Here is a 16,581-nt window from a genome sequence, read left to right on the forward strand (position 1 = left end):
AAACCAGTGATATTTTAGGGAGCAGGCTAGCAGGCGGGGCCCATTACTTACATCATAAACCCTACTGCAAATTAATTGAAACAAGGCATTTTTTCTATCTTACTCGTAATCCTTTACTCAAAGCAAACACGAAAAGTCAGTTGATCATTATGGTGTCGGAAGCCTGCAGCTAACAGAAGGAATGATGTGCTCGCCACAATATATTGAGGGTACTGGGACATTGCAGGACATAGTCCCCTATCACACATCAAAAGTGCTGAAGAAATTCAGGACAGAGCAGCAAATACAGGTACTTTATTGGCTAGGGAATTCCCCGGACGTAAATCCCATTGAGAATTTGTGGGCTATATGCAAAAGTCGTCTCCGCGCTGTAGACTGTATGACTATGGAGAAGCTCATTCAGGCGCTGATTCAAGTGTGGTACAGGGATCCGGAAATCAACAGTGACTGTTCGAAACTAGTAGACGCCTTGTGGAGGTCATATCCATTTCTAATGTACGTATATAAAATCATAGAATCATAGAGTTGGAAGAGACCACAAGGGCCATCCAGTCCAACCCCCTGCCAAGCAGGAAACACCATCAAAGCATTCCTGACAGATGGCTGCCAAGCCTCCGCTTGAAGACCTCCAAAGAAGGAGACTCCACCACACTCCTTGGTAGCAAATCATAGAATTAGAAGGGACCACAAGGGCCATCCAGTCCAACCCCCTGCCAAGCAGGAAACACCATCAAAGCATTCCTGACAGATGGCTGTCAAGCCTCCGCTTAAAGACCTCCAAAGAAGGAGATTCCACCACACTCCTTGGCAGCAAATTCCACTGCCGAACATATGTGAGTATATGTGAGTTTTGTACATGCATATGTGAGTTTTGTACAATAAACTACATTGTTTGTTTCAATTAATTTGCACAAGGCTGTAGGAGCCTACAAAACACAAAACACTGTTGCTGTATGTAGGTTTTATTTATCTTATATTTTGGAAATGTACATCCAGGTTTTTTTTTTCCTTTAAATTTTTTGGGGCCCTAAGCTATAGATTGTTCAGGTAAAGGTAAAGGGACCCCTGACCATTAGGTCCAGTCGTGTCCGACTCTGGGGTTGCGGCGCTCATCTCGCATTAATGGCCAAGGGAGCCAGCGTACAGCTTCCGGGTCACGTGGCCAGCATGACTAAGCCGCTTCTGGTGAACCAGAGCAGCGCACGGAAACACCGTTTACCTTCCCGCTGGAGTGGTACCTATTTATCTACTTGCACTTTGACGTGCTTTCAAACTGCTAGGTTTGCAGGAGCAGGGACAGAGCAACGGGAGCTCACCCCATCATGGGGATTCGAACCGCCGACCTTCTGATCAGCAAGCCCTAGGCTCTGTCTGTGGTTTAACCCACAGCACCACCAGCGTCCCAATTGTTTAGCTTATATGTAAATCCGGCACTGACTGTGGTTCTTAAACTGTATGGAGTGAATGGCTTGGAAAGGGGATCAGGGCAAGTCTATGACTAGCCACAAAGCCGAAATGCTGCCTCCAAGATCAGAAGAGGCACAGTGCCATATCAGCTTCTGGGATTGCTCTCATGCCCTGCCTATGGACTCCCTGGAGGCCATCTTTGGCTACTGTTGGAAACAGGATCCTAGCTCAGTTGCTAGAGCATGAGACTCTTAATGTCAGAGTTGTGGGTTCGAGCCCCACATTGGGCAAAAAGATTTTATTTTCCATATAGTCATACCTTGGTTCTCAAATGCCACGGTACTTGTACATTTTGGCTCCTGAACGCCGAAAACTCAGAAGTGAGTGTTGCGGTTTCCGAATGTTTTTGGGAAGCCGAACGTCCGACGCGGCTTCCGCTTGAGTGCGGGAAGCTCCTGCAGCCAATCGGAAGCCGCACCTCGGTTTTTGAACAGTTCCAGTAGTCAAACAGGATCCCGGAACAAATTACCGTACTTTTCCGTGTATAAGACTATGGGTTTTTTTTACTCTAAAATAATGTACAAAGTCTGGGCTCGTCTTATACATGGATAGCATCTCCCCCCATTTTCTTAAATCTGAGTCCCCAAAAATAGGGGGCGTCTTATACATGGCGGCGTCTTATAGACGGGGAAATACGGTAAGTTCGAGAACCAAAGTATCACTGTATTCCCTAATCAAGCCAATAATCTCAGTTCAAAAGAACTGACTATTTTTATGTCCGCAGCCACAAGACCATTCAGAACTCAGAACTGGGAAGAAGCAAAAGGAAACCCCTCAGATATATGGTAAAAAAACAAAAACAACTTTTATTAGCAGTTTCTGAAAAACTCGCACATCATTTAAAAGTACAAAAAGGCAACGCTGGCTCCAGAAGAGTTTGCTGCTATTTCCCGAATGTCCAGCGACCCCCACAAAGCTCAGATCCCGAGCCATTTAACTTTTTCTTGGGGATATGTCTCGTTTATCTCTCCTTTCTTCTGAATAACGATGAAAATCTCCCCGGAAGGGGTCCAGTCTTTTCATTACTAGATGGAATGTACATATTTGTTTTATGATTTAGTCTTACTTGTGGAAAAATCCTGTGCCTAACCCTCCCGTGTTTCCTTTTGGCATCTTTGCAAGTTCTCAATACGAAAAGTTAAAAATAGAAAGTAGCCATGAGCTATCAGACATGACTTGATGGCCACAAGCTGACCCAAGCCTGCAAAGTGTCCGCAGAAGTCCAGCTTTTGGTGCACCAGTCTGCCACTGTTGGTAGTGGACTTTCCTCCCTGAAACAGACAGTGTCCAGAAGGCAACGCAGCAATAAAAAAAATATATAAGATACAGGGCCTTTTTGGTGGTAGGATTGCTCTGTGCGGCTTGGCTAAAACTGGCCACCCAGATAGACGACTTGCTTTCTGGGCAGGGGCTTTGTCGTGGTTCCATTCTGCCTACCCGGGGTCTCGGTTCCGGGTCAAATCAAAGCTCTGATGACAACCAGCGCCACCAGCAGAAGCATGCACAATCTTACATTCGCTGTGCCGTTGCACCTGTCCTCTTGACAGCAGGTGAAAGTATACAGCGACGGCCAACTAACTTTGGCAATCAAGCAAGTGTTGGAGCAGCCTTGCTCCACATAATAGCCGGTGGCAGAGGTCGTTTCTAAAAAGGAGAGAATGGGGAAAGGGCCATGGTTAGAAAGCCATAATTTTCATTGACTTTCAAGAAAAAGGCAACATAATAATGCATAACATGGAGAAAGGGGAGAGAGACAGTTTTCCTCCCGCTCTCCTAACCCTTCAACTCATGGGCATCCAGGGAAGCTGAACGCTGGAAAACTAAGGACCATAAAAATAAAATAAAAATTCCTTCCAGTAGCACCTTAGAGACCAACTCAGTTTGTTCTTGGTATGAGCTTTCGTGTGCATGCACACTTCTTCAGATGCACTGAAACAGAAGTCACCAGACCCTTATATACAGTGAGAGGGTGGGGAGGGGTATTACTCAGAAGGGTGGTGGGAATGGGGGATTGGCTGATGGGCAGGACCGGTGGTAGGGTTTCTTGCGCCCTAGACAGACCACCTTCTGGCGCCCCCTCCAAAGCCTGCTTTAGCAGGAGGTTGGGGGGGGTGGAGAGGCAAGCAGCAGTTTCTCTGCTGTAGCAGAGAAGCTGCTTCTCACCCGTTCCGCCCCCCCGCCAAAGCCTGGCCAGCGCCCCCTCCATTTTGGCACCCTAGGCAATTGCCTAGTTCGCCTTAATGGACGCGCCAGCCCTGCTGATGGGTGTGGGAAAACTGTTGACGACTCTTAATGACTGCAATTGGTCTTACAGGAAAAAGCAAGGGGTGAGATGGCTAAAGAAGGAATTTTTTTATTTTGTTCTGACTATGGCAGACCAACACGGCTATGGCAGACCAACCTACCTGTAACCGGGGGGGAAATGTTAAACTATGGAACTCCCTTCCCCATGAAGCAGTGATGGCTACCAATTTAGATGGCTTTGAAAAAGAATTAGACCAATTCATGGAGCAGAGGGCTACTGATGGCTGCTAGGCACAATGGCTATGCTCTGCCTCTCCATACTCACCAGTGTATCTCGTGCAGAAGCGATCCGTTTCAGAACAGTTCATAACAGTTTCACAACCAACATATTTCTTATCATTGCAGGCGTAACATTCCAGGGAAGAAGCTGCAAGGAAGAAGCAATTTTTAAAATAAAAACACACAGTAAAGATGGGGGGGCGGATCTGTCTTCGCTAGGACTTTCAAATGAAACAGACTAAGTACTGGAGCTACCTAACCAGGGATCCCCAGGTCTCTCCCTGGTAGGTCTCCTAAGACCAGAGGGCATCTGAACAACCAACCATGGGTGGCTGGCTGCTGGGCCAAACCATGTCCTTGTGCTCCTTTCCAAGATGCCCACAAGAATCACATAATTGTAGAGTTGGAAGGGAACCCCCAAGGGTCATCTAGTCCAACCTCCTGCAATGCAGGAATCGGAGCCAAAGAATTCTGGACCGAGACCACATAACACCGGTCTTGAAAGACCTACATTGGCTCCCAGTACGTTTCCGAGCACAATTCAAAGTGTTGGTGCTGACCTTTAAGGTCCTTAAATGGCCTTAAATGGCCTCGGTCTAGTATACCTGAAGGAACGTCTCCACCATAGCTGTCAAGTTTCAGATTTGAAAATAAGGGATCAGCAGTCTCACCTATCCTGGGGACAGTCACATGTCAGTGGTGGGTGGAGCCAGAAGCAAAAGTGGGCGGAGCAGCAATGTAAACTCCAAGCGGACTCAGGCTCAGAGCGGAGAGCCCCATCGTCTTCTTGTCTGATCCCATCAAAACAGGATAGAAAGCAGCAGCTGCTCAAAGGCAGCCAGGCTCCGCCCGCCAGCTAACCCTATTGGCCGGCTGAGGGACTGATGCAGGGGGAGGAATACACCCCCCCTGTAAGCATGAGAAATGGCTCCCACTTGCTTTGAGGGCTGAGGCTTTTCTTTCCAAGTAGGCAAGTTCTTCCCACCCAGTCCCTGGCCAGCAGGGGAGGAGCTGCTTCCATTAAAAACGGGAAATTTAAGGGAAATAAAAAATAAGGGAGAGCAGCGGGAAACTGCTTGAAATAAGGGAGAATCCCGGGGGAAACGGGATACTTGACAGCACTGGTCTCCACCCGCATCGTTCTGCCCGGACATTGAGGTCCAGTGCTGAGGGCCTTCTGGCAGTTCCCTTGCTGCAAGAAGCCGAGTTACAGGGAACCAGGCAGAGGGCCTTCTCGGTAGTGGCACCCGCCTTGTGGAATGCCCTCCCACCAGATGTCAAGGAAATAAACAACTACTGTATCTGACTTTTTAGAAGACATCTGAAGGCAGCCCTGTTTAGGGAAGCATTTAATGTTTGACGGACTATTGTATTTTAATATTTTGTTGGAAGCTGCCCAGAGTGGCTGGGGAAGCCCAGCCAGATGGGCAGGGTATAAATAATTTATCCTCCTCATCATCATCATCATTGTTTGGCACTCAGCTTCATAACTTGTCTCCATGATCCAACAATCCCTTAAAGCAGAGCGATGGCTGAAATTATGTTGGGCATCGTAGCATAAACCTGTAGCAAACTATGGCTCTTGACCCATTGCAAACAATGGCAGGTCAATTCAGATGTGTCAAACCACAGTTCAGCTTCTTTAACAACTCCCTGATAAACAACTATCTGACTTTTAGAAGACTTCTGAAGGCAGAACTGTATCGGGAGGTTTTTAACACTTGAAATTTTACTACCGGTATGTTTTTATATGTGTTTTCAGCGACCCAGAGTAGCTGGGGAAACTCAGCCAGATGTGCGGGGTATGCATGTATGTATGTATGTATGTATGTATTTGTTTGTTTGTTTGTTTGTTTGTTTGTTTGTTTGTTTATTATTGCTGACAGATAGCTTCTCCAACCTTAAAAACCTCCAATAATGGACAGCCCACCACTTTCTGAGCTGGTCCATCTCACTGTCTAACAGCTCTTACTATGCTTAGTTGGGATCTCCTTTCTTGTAACTTGAAGCCATTGATTCAGTTCCTCCCCTCTGAAGCAGCAGCAAACAAACTTGCTCCATCTTCCATGTGGACAGCCCTTCAGATACTTGAAGGTTGCTATCCATAGGAGTATAGCATCTAGATCAAGGGAAGTAATAGTACCACGGTATTCCGCTTTGGTCAGACCTCACCTGGAATATTGTGTCCAGTTCTGGGCACCACAGTTCAAGAAGGATACTGACAAGCTGGAACGTGTTCAGAAGAGGGCATCCAAAATGGTCAAAGGCCTGGAAACGTTGCCTTATGAGAAACGGCTTAGGGAGTTGGGTATGTTTAGCCTGGAGAAGCGAAGGTTAAGGGGTGATATGATAGCCATGTGCAAATATATAAAAGGATGTCATATAGAGGAGGGAGAAAGGTTGTTTTCTGCTGCTCCAGAGAAGCGGACACGGGGCAATGGATTCAAACTACAAGAAAGAAGATTCCACCTAAACATTAGGAAGAACTTCCTGACAGTAAGAGCTGTTGGACAGTGGGATTTGCTGCCAAGGAGTGTGGTGGAGTCTCCTTCTTTGGAGGTCTTTAAGCGGAGGCTTGACAGCCATCTGTCAAGAATGCTTTGATGGTGTTTCCTGCTTGGCAGAGGGTTGGACTGGATGGCCCTTGTGGTCTCTTCCAACTCTATGATTCTATGATTCTTTCACTTCTCAGTCTTCTCCTCTCCAAGCTAAGGAGGTTGTTCCAGGAGCAAGTAACCACCGTGTCAATGACTCACCCTTTTTAGTCCACAAGATGGTGGTCAACAGTAGGACAGGAAGAACCTTCATCATTTTGCGTCTCCCTCCGCCGCTAGGATGAAGCAGCCTGCCTTGAGGAGTCCCCGCTTCCCTTTGGTGCACAAAATCATCACGTCAACAATTAAGCCAGGAAATACAGTGGTACCTCGGAAGTCGAACGGAATCCATTCCGGAAATCCGTTCGACTTCCAAAACATTCGGAAACCAAGGTGCTGTTTCCGATTGGCTGCGGGAAGTTCTCTCCTTTGTGATTCATGCAGCCAGGACGGTTGGAATGCGAAAGGAGATGGTACCATTTAAAACCATTCTGCTGAAAGCAGGATGCTGAACCAGATGGGACTTGGGTCTAATTCTACCATCAGACCAAAGGCCTATCACATGTCTCACAGTGTTAACCGGGTGCCCTTGGGAAGCCCAGGAATGCAAAAGTGCTCTCTCGCCACTTCTGCTCTCCCCCCCCCCCCACAGCAACAGAGATTCGGAAGCTGTGGGGTGTGTGATCCATGAGAGGCAGTCAAGTACAACATTCCTTGTAATGCTAGAGAAGACATGTAAGGGAATGTTTGGTCCAGCCATTCGAAACTTCCTGTTCCTCCTGGCTGGAGCATCCTTCTTTTTGCTTGTGACTAGAGGTGGGCGTGTCCTTACCTGTCCAGGTAACAAAAGGACGAGTCACGCAGCACACCTCCCTCCTTTTTGACTTTCTTCTTCGTTTGACCAGTTTTTAGCTAGGACTGCTCTGCTAGCTCTCAGCTAGCAGAAGCACTGGGATTATTCCCCCATATGGGGTAGATTAGGGTTACCAGACATCCCCGGTTCCTGGGGACAGTCCCCGGATTTGCAAATCTGTCCCTGGACAAATTCCGTCCCTGGAATGTCCTGATTTGCTAATCTGTCCCTGGGAAGAAGAAGAAGAAGAAGAAGAAGAAGAAGAAGAAGAAGAAGAAGAGGAGGAGGAGGAGGAGAAGGAGGAGGACTTTGGATTTGATATCCCACTTTATCACTACCCGAAGGAGTCTCAACGCGGCTAACATTCTCCTTTCCCTTCTTCCCCCGCTACCAGGCTGGCTCTGGGGTGCTGAGACTGCCGTTCCCACTGCCAAAGGGGAACCGGGGACGTCCGGCCGTACAGATCTCCTGCCCCCTGCCCCCTTTGTATTGACTGATGGGGGATGCTTGGGAGTCACGGGCGGGCGGCTGTTGCCCGGTTTTTAAAAAAAACTCTGGGCATTTATGTTTCACAGGGTGCGAAAGAAGGGCTTTGCACCTTTATTCAAAATGCATGTGTGCTTGGGCCCAGGGTCTTTTGCCTCACCATCCCCACTACTGACTCCCTGTTGCTACTCAGCTTAAAAAAAAAAAGTGTCCCCGGATTCATTGAAAATTATATGGTAAACATAGGGTAGACCCACATGTACATATGTGTAACTAAATCTGCCTTCCGGAATCTAACTGTGAACTGATGTGAGTAAATGTCTTTTATTGACTTTGAATAAGATTGTGACGTATTTATTCTTTTAAGAGGGATTCGAGGGAACTTACCAGGAACGTACAATTCAGTCTAATTGTATTATAGTGAGAAGCTCACACGAGCCTGCAACCAGCTATCTGCTGTGCATGTAAAAGGGGAATGTAAACTCTAAGTAAAGAAACTTGCTAGTGCAAGCTAGGAAGGATATTAAGAAACAGTATATACTCTCCTGACACCCTGAACATTCCCACAGAAGCGCTGCCTTCATCACTACAGGTGAACACTGCATCATGTTGTTGAATCTTTTTGCCTGTCCTTATTATGCATTCAGCTTCTCTGCAACCCCCCTTTCCCTCCTTTAAAAGGTAAAGGTAAAGGGACCCCTGACCATTAGGTCCAGTCGTGTCCGACTCTGGGGTTGCGGCGCTCATCTCGCATTAATGGCCGAGGGAGCAGACATACAGCTTCCGTGTCATGTGGCCAGCATGACAAAGCCACTTCTGGCGAACCAGAGCAGCGCACGGAAACGCCGTTTACCTTCCCGCCGGAGCGGTACCTATTTATCTACTTGCACTTTGGTGTGCTTTCGAACTGCTAGGTGGGCAGGAGCAGGGACCGAGCAACGGGAGCTCACCCCGTCACGGGGAATCGAACCGCCGACCTTCTGATCGACAAGCCCTAGGCTCTGTGGTTTAACCCACAGTGCCACCCGCATCCCCTCCTTTAGCACACCTTAAATTCTCTCGTCATTCAAAAGTCTAACCGCCTCCCTGGCTGTTTTCCTGCTTCTAATGCATCACAATCATTTTTATTATTGGAGATTAACAGTTGCTGCAGACACCAAAAGGGGTGGATATGTCCATCAAGCCCTACTCCTAAGTTTCCCTGCCAACCCCTGGGCAGAGTCAGTGCTTAAGAAGAAGTGGGAACACACAACAGCATATTCTGAATTACAGTGCATGCCCTAAAACTACTGTTAGTCAAACAACAACCCCACCTAGTGGTCCCTTTGGTGAGTTCTTCACAGGGACAAATGCTGCTTCGTTCCTATCTACAGAATATTCCTTTAATGTTCAGAAGTATTCCTTTAAGAAATTACACAGAATTTTATTCCTTTACAAAATCACACTCTCTCGTGGAGACAGCAAAGTTCTTCTTGCTTTCTTGAAGACATCCAAGGAAGATGCATGTTTAGAAGATTCAGGACAGGAAAAAGAAAAGGGCTTAAACCATGGAACTCCCTGCCACCGGAGCACACCCACTAGGACAGCTTTCAATGGTGACTGGGCAAAATCATGGCAGAGAAGGCTTTCAACAGGCCTCCATAGTTTTAACATAAATGCTCCAGGAAGCCTGAATTCTAAGCTGCTGATCAAGTTTGCAGATGACACCAAATTGGGAGGGGTGGCTAATACCCCAGAGGACAGGATCACACTTCAAAATGACCTTAACAGATTAGAGAACTGGGCCAAAGCAAACAAGATGAATTTTAACAGGGAGAAATGTAAAGTACTACACTTGGGCACAAAAAATATGAAAGGCACAAATACAGGATGGGTGACACCTGGCTTGAGAGCAGTACATGTGAAAAGGATCTAGGAGTCTTGGTAGACCATTAACTTGACATGATTTGACATGAGTCAACAGTGTGATGCAGCAGCTAAAAAAGCTAAAAGACTATCATGGGAAAGTCCATTTATGTAAGCAATTGTTTTCATTAGCTCCTGGAGTTTAATATATGAGATAGACTCATGACATGCAAAGCGAGATACGCCAAGCCTTTGTTTGCAATAATTGTGATGATTATGGCATGCAGCCGATGAAAACCCCAAAGTTGAGATTGTAAATTTGGGGTTCTCATCAGCTGTACGCCATAATCATCACAATAATAACACATAAAGGCTTGACATATCACACTTTGCACGTCATGAGTCTATCTCATATATTAGTTTCACATTTTAAGTTGAATTACTGAAAGAAATGAACCTTTCCACAATATTCTAATTTTCAGAGTTTCGCCTGTAAAAGTCTCCTCAGGGAAGTGGAGCTGGACGCTCTGCTTTAGGCTGCTCATTTACTCAGAGCTCTGTCGCTCGACATGAAAGATTGGGGCCAATGGTTCTAAAGGAAATGGAGTCGCAAGAAATTAAGGATGGAATTCCGGGTTTGGAGAGTTATGACGATGTTCCAGAAGACAACGACTTTAACTATATTTGAATAAATGTAGATTGCTGTACCATACTGACATACGGTAATAAAAATGACATCCCCTGAAAATAAGCCATAGCGTGTATTCTTGAGGAGAAATAAACATAAGTGTCTTATTTTCAGGAAAACACAGTAGTAGGATGTGTCTAACTGCCGGAGATTACAGGAGGTCGGGGGTGAGCCAGTGTGGTGTAGTGGTTAAGAGCGGTGGACTCGTAATCTGGTGAACCGGGTTCACGTCTCCGCTCCTCCACATGCAGCTGCTGGGTGACCTTGGGCTAGTCACACTTCTCTGAAGTCTCTCAGCCCCACTCACCTCACAAGAGTGTTTGTTGTGGGGAAGAAAGGGAGAGGAGATTGTTAGCCGCTTTGTGACTCCTTCGGGTAGTGATAAAGCGGGATATCAAATCCAAACTCTTCTTCTGACCTTTAAAGCCCTAAACGGCCTCGGTCCTGTATACCTGAAGGAGCGTCTCCACCCCCACCGTTCAGCCCGGACAGAGATCCAGCGCCGAGGGCCTTCTGGCGATTCCCTCACTGCGAGATGCAAAGCTACAGGGAACCAGGCAGAGGGCCTTCTCGGTGGTGGCGCCCGCCCTGTGGAACGCCCTCCCATCAGGGGTCAGAGAGATAAACAACTACCTGTCATTCAGAAAATACCTGAAGGTTTTAACCTGTGATATTTTAATGTATTTTAATATCTGTTCGTGAAAGATACAGGTAATAAAAATGACATCCCCTGAAAATAAGCCATAGCGTGTATTCTTGAGGAGAAATAAACATAAGTGTCTTATTTTCAGGAAAACACAGTAGTAGGATGTGTCTAACTGCCGGAGATTACAGGATTTCTGTCATTCAGAAAATACCTGAAGGTTTTAACCTGTGATATTTTAATGTATTTTAATATCTGTTGGAGGCCACCTAGAGTGGCTGGGGGGACCCAGCCAGATGGGCAGGGTACAAATAATTTTATTATTATTATTATTATTAGTGCTCAGGTCCTGGCTTGCAGCAGACATCCCAGAAGAGGCATCTGATGGCTGTCGACTCTGAGAACAGGATGGGGGACTAGATGGGCCATTGGTGAGATCCAGCAGGCCTGTCCTATTTCCCTTGCCCTCCATCAAGGCAAGGAAGCATTGCCAAAGATCAAGGACACATCACAGAGAAGTGAAAAGCACCCATGGGTACAGAAGGGAATGGGCATAGCCAGGATTTGGGGAGGGCAGAACCTGTTTGCTACGTATTTTTTTTTGATTGGGGGGAAAGCTGTCCCTCCCTACCCCCGTTGGCTACACCCATGGCCTAGGGAGAGGTCTGGAGAGCAACAGGCAGCCTTCAGGCCAGGGGTGTAGCAAGGTAAACTGGTACCCAGGGGCAAAAAAAAAATTTGTCACGCCCCCAAGGCATAGGAAGGTCAGGTGGTACCCGGTGCGGAAAATTTCTTGTCACCCCCCAATGATCCCCCCCTGCAAAAATGGTTTTATGTTATTTCATATTTTCTTACAAAGGAATAATAACTAATAATATAAACTTTTATTTATATCCCGCCCTCCCCGGAAGAAGTTGGGCTCAGGGTGGCTAACATCAGATACATAACATTGGTATAAAATCAAACAATAATTAAATTACCTCCTAAAAACATCTCAAAATCAAATTAAAGTCTAATTAGACGGCTTTCCACAGGGTTAGGGTTGGGAACAGTAAGTGCTCCACTGAAGTGAAATTTCAGCCTTCACGACATGGGAAAACAGCCAAGGAAACAGCTATTTTGGTGGAGGAGGGTCAAGATATTAACCGATATGCATGAAATTTCATATATAGCTATGTAATCCCTAGTATAGTATGATAAGACCTTTGGAGCAGGCATTTTAAAAAAGTTTTTTTTTTATGAACCGTCCTAGTAGGGCAGCAATTGTTCCTTGATAATTTGTCACCCCCTCCATTATTGAACATGGGGCACTCTGCCCCCTACGCCCCCCCTTGCTACGCCCCTGCTTCAGGCTTTGAGGTTTCTCACCCCAGCTGCAAAGATTACTTGGGGTCCTTAACCGATGAATGGGAGACTACACTGCTTGTCTGCAGCCAATGAACCGCCATGGAACTTGATTTCTCACCTTCCTACCCCAGCAGGATGGCCTCTGCTCCCACCGCAGCCCTCTTACCTGTGTCAGCCAGCCGTGTCTTTTCTCAAGACAGCCACCGCCAACCCGCCCCGGGAACAGGGCTCTGCAGCTAGCGTCCTCCTGGAACCGGGGGAAAGTAGGAAAAGCTCAGCCTGTTCCAACTACCTGTTACATGTGCATTTCAGCATCTTGGACAATGAAAGTGCAAGGGGAACGAAAACCTCCCACCATCGTCGCGGGGAGAGAAGCGCAAGGGTGTCACAATGGAGGCGGAACTATAGACGTTGGCGGAATGTTTGGAATGAATGTTGTCAGGCGGCAGCCGACCTAGGCGAGGAAACGCCGGAGGAAAAGATCCCCAATAGACTGCCAAAATAAACAGCGGCAGCTAAAAAGGCCAATGCAATTCTGGGCTGCATCAATAGGAGTATAGCATCTAGATCAAGGGAAGTAATAGTACCACTGTATTACGCTCTGGTCAGACCTCACCTGGAATACTGTGTCCAGTTCTGGGCACCACAGTTCAAGAAGGATACTGAGAAGCTGGAACGTGTCCAGAAGAGGGCAACCAAAATGGTCAAAGGCCTGGAAACGATGCCTTATGAGGAACGGCTTAGGGAGCTGGGTATGTTTAGCCTGGAGAAGAGAAGGTTAAGGGGTGATATGACAGCCATGTTCAAATATATCAAAGGATGTCATATAGAGGAGGGAGAAAGATTGTTTTCTGCTGCTCCAGAGAAGCGGACACGGAGCAATGGATTCAAACTACAAGAAAGAAGATTCCACCTAAACATGAGGAAGACCTTCCTGACAGTAAGAGCTGTTTGACGGTGGAATTTGCTGCCAAGGAGTGTGGTGGAGTCTCCCTCTTTGGAGGTCTTTAAGCGGAGGCTTGAAAGCCATCTGTCAGGAATGCTTTGATGGTGTTTCCTGCTTGGCAGGGGGTTGGACTGGATGGCCCTTGGGGTCTCTTCCAACTCTAGGATTCTAAATAAAAATACAAAGTACAGTGTTTCCCCCAAAATAAGACACTGCCTTATATATATATTTTCCTCAAGAAAACACACAGCGGCTTATTTGGGTGGGGGATGTCTTATTTTAACCGCTCCCCGCCGGTACGCTGCATAGCCATGACTATCCAGGCCGTCTTAAGGGAGGCGCCGCGTCACTGTGTCTTATTTTCGGGGTATGGCTTATATTGCGCAAATGCATAGAAATCCTGCTACGGCTTATTTTATGGGTACAGTGGAACCCCGGGTTACGTAAACCCCCCCCCCGGTGTTGCGGACGTTCGAGTTGCGAACCCTTGCAACCCGGAAGTGTTTCCGGAGAGCGCGCGACCCCTGGATGCACAGAAGCGTTCTGCGCACTTCACGCATGCGCAGCACTCAAATCGCGCTTCTTCCGGGGGTTTGGGTTTTTTTCCGTGCGTTCATGATACGTGTCAGGTTTTCTGGTCATCACATAGTTAACCGTTCAGGAAGCGTTCTGATCCTGGGTGCCTCGCCCACAGTTATACGGGCATTTTCCTTTGTCTGGATAAAAGGGGAGTTTTGGTTTCAATTTCCCCTGGCATGATGTTTCTCTGTGCTGTTGCTTTCTGATGTATGAGTGAGAACGCTGCAGACATGCAGCTCGAGTCTGTAGGACGTTTTGTGTGTGCTACTACAATAAAGCTCTGTTAGATTAGTAGCACTGGTGTCCAGTTGATTTATTTTAAGACACCACTGAAGAAGCAGACCTAAAGAAGCCATCGTACCCTGTGCTAACTCTGCTACTGAAGACAGCTTTTAAACGTGCAGCTGAGAGAGAAGCGTGACTTGGCGGCCATTAGATGTCGGGAAGGATCGTAAAGCTGATTGATTACAGCTCCGGGCAGCAGCACTATTTGTGGGGCATAGGAATTCGTTCATTCCCCCCCCCCCAAATATAATCTGACCCCCCACAAGGGCTGAGGGACGGTTGAACAGCCCATGGCTGCAAAAGGTTGCCAACCCCTGGGTTATGTTCTACTCGAGAGGTTGGCAACCTTAATCTGAGGATGGGCCAGTCGATGCTCTGTCTGTCAGGAGGATGGGCCGGAGCATGTACGCACATGCATTCATTTGGGTCGGAGGAGCGCCCATGCACATAGGCGCCATCAACCCGGAAGTCGGCCCCTGCATCACACCAGTAAGAGCAGGCAGCGAGGGTTGCCATGGGCCGGTTAGACAAGCCTTGTGGGCCGCTACAAGCCCATGGGCCTTAGGTTGCCAACCTGTTCTATTCCCCAACTCAAAAAGGTTGCAATTGAGCACAAAACTAGCATTTTCATTTGTTGCACTACAGCTAAAGAATTGAAACGATCTGCTCTACAATGCACCATCTTGATTGTAAGGCTAACTTCAGCATGGACTTCCCTCACACACTCACTCTCTCTCACACACACAAACTGGACAAGGCAATAGCTGGCAACCATGTTGTGACATTTGGTTGGTCCCAAGGTATTGCCAGACCGTGGATTTCGAAGTTTTTTCTAATGATCTAGTTGAGATTCCTTCATGGCAGCGAGTTTGAACAGAGGACCCTTGCTCCCTGCCTGTTCCAACTCTACAATTCTGCTTCTATGAAGTGTGGGAGATAATGGCTTTTGACACTTGAGGTGTATTATTTTTAGGACCAAACTTATTTTTGTGATTTTTTTTCAAAACCGTATGCCAATGTTGTAATCCACCCTGGAACCTAATGGTGAAGAGCAAGCACCAGGTGGGTGACACCTGGCTTGAGAGCAGTACACGTGAAAGGGATCTAGGAGTCTTGGTAGACCACAAATTTGACATGAGTCAACAGTGTGATGCAGCAGCTAAAAAAGCCAATGCAATTCTGGGCTGCATCAATAGGAGTATAGCATCTAGATCAAGGGAAGTAATGTTGTTGTTGTTCAGTCGTTCAGTCGTGTCCGACTCTTCGTGACCCCATGGACCAGAGCACGCCAGGCACACCTATCCTTCACTGCCTCTCGCAGTTTGGCCAAACTCATGTTAGTAGCTTCAAGAACACTGTCCAACCATCTCATCCTCTGTCGTCCCCTTCTCCTTGTGCCCTCCATCTTTCCCAACATCAGGGTCTTTTCTAGGGATTCTTCTCTTCTCATGAGGTGGCCAAAGTACTGGAGCCTCAACTTCAGGATCTGTCCTTCTAGTGAGTACTCAGGGCTGATTTCTTTGAGAATGGATAGGTTTGATCTTCTTGCAGTCCACGGGACTCTCAAGAGTCTCCTCCAGCACCATAATTCAAAAGCATCAATTCTACGGCGATCAGCCTTCTTTATGGTCCAGCTCTCACTTCCATACATTACTACTGGGAAAACCATAGCTTTAACTATACGGACTTTTGTCGGCAAGGTGATGTCTTTGCTTTTTAAGATGCTGTCTAGGTTTGTCATTGCTTTTCTCCCAAGAAGCAGGCGTCTTCTGATTTCGTGACTGCTGTCACCATCTGCAGTGATCATGGAACCCAAGAAAGTGAAATCTCTCACTGCCTCCATTTCTTCCCCTTCTATTTGCCAGGAGGTGATGGGACCAGTGGCCATGATCTTAGTTTTTTTGATGTTGAGCTTCAGACCATATTTTGCGCTCTCTTCTTTCACCCTCATTAAAAGGTTCTTCAATTCTTCCTCACTTTCTGCCATCAAGGTAGTATCATCAGCATATCTGAGGTTGTTGATATTTTTTCCGGCAATCTTAATTCCAGTTGGGGATTCATCCAGTCCAGCCTTTCGCATGATGTATTCTGCATATAAGTTAAATAAGCAGGGAGACAATATACAGCCTTGTCGTACTCCTTTCCCAATTTTGAACCAATCAGTTGTTCCATATCCAGTTCTAACTGTAGCTTCTTGTCCCACATAGAGATTTCTCAGGAGGCAAATGAGGTGATCCGGCACTCCCATTTCTTTAAGAACTTGCCATAGTTTGCTGTGGTCGACACAGTCAAATGCTTTTGCATAATCAATGAAGCAGAAGTAGA

This window comes from Lacerta agilis, chromosome 7, assembly GCF_009819535.1.
Source record: "Lacerta agilis isolate rLacAgi1 chromosome 7, rLacAgi1.pri, whole genome shotgun sequence".
NCBI classification, from domain to species: Eukaryota; Metazoa; Chordata; class Lepidosauria; order Squamata; family Lacertidae; genus Lacerta; species Lacerta agilis.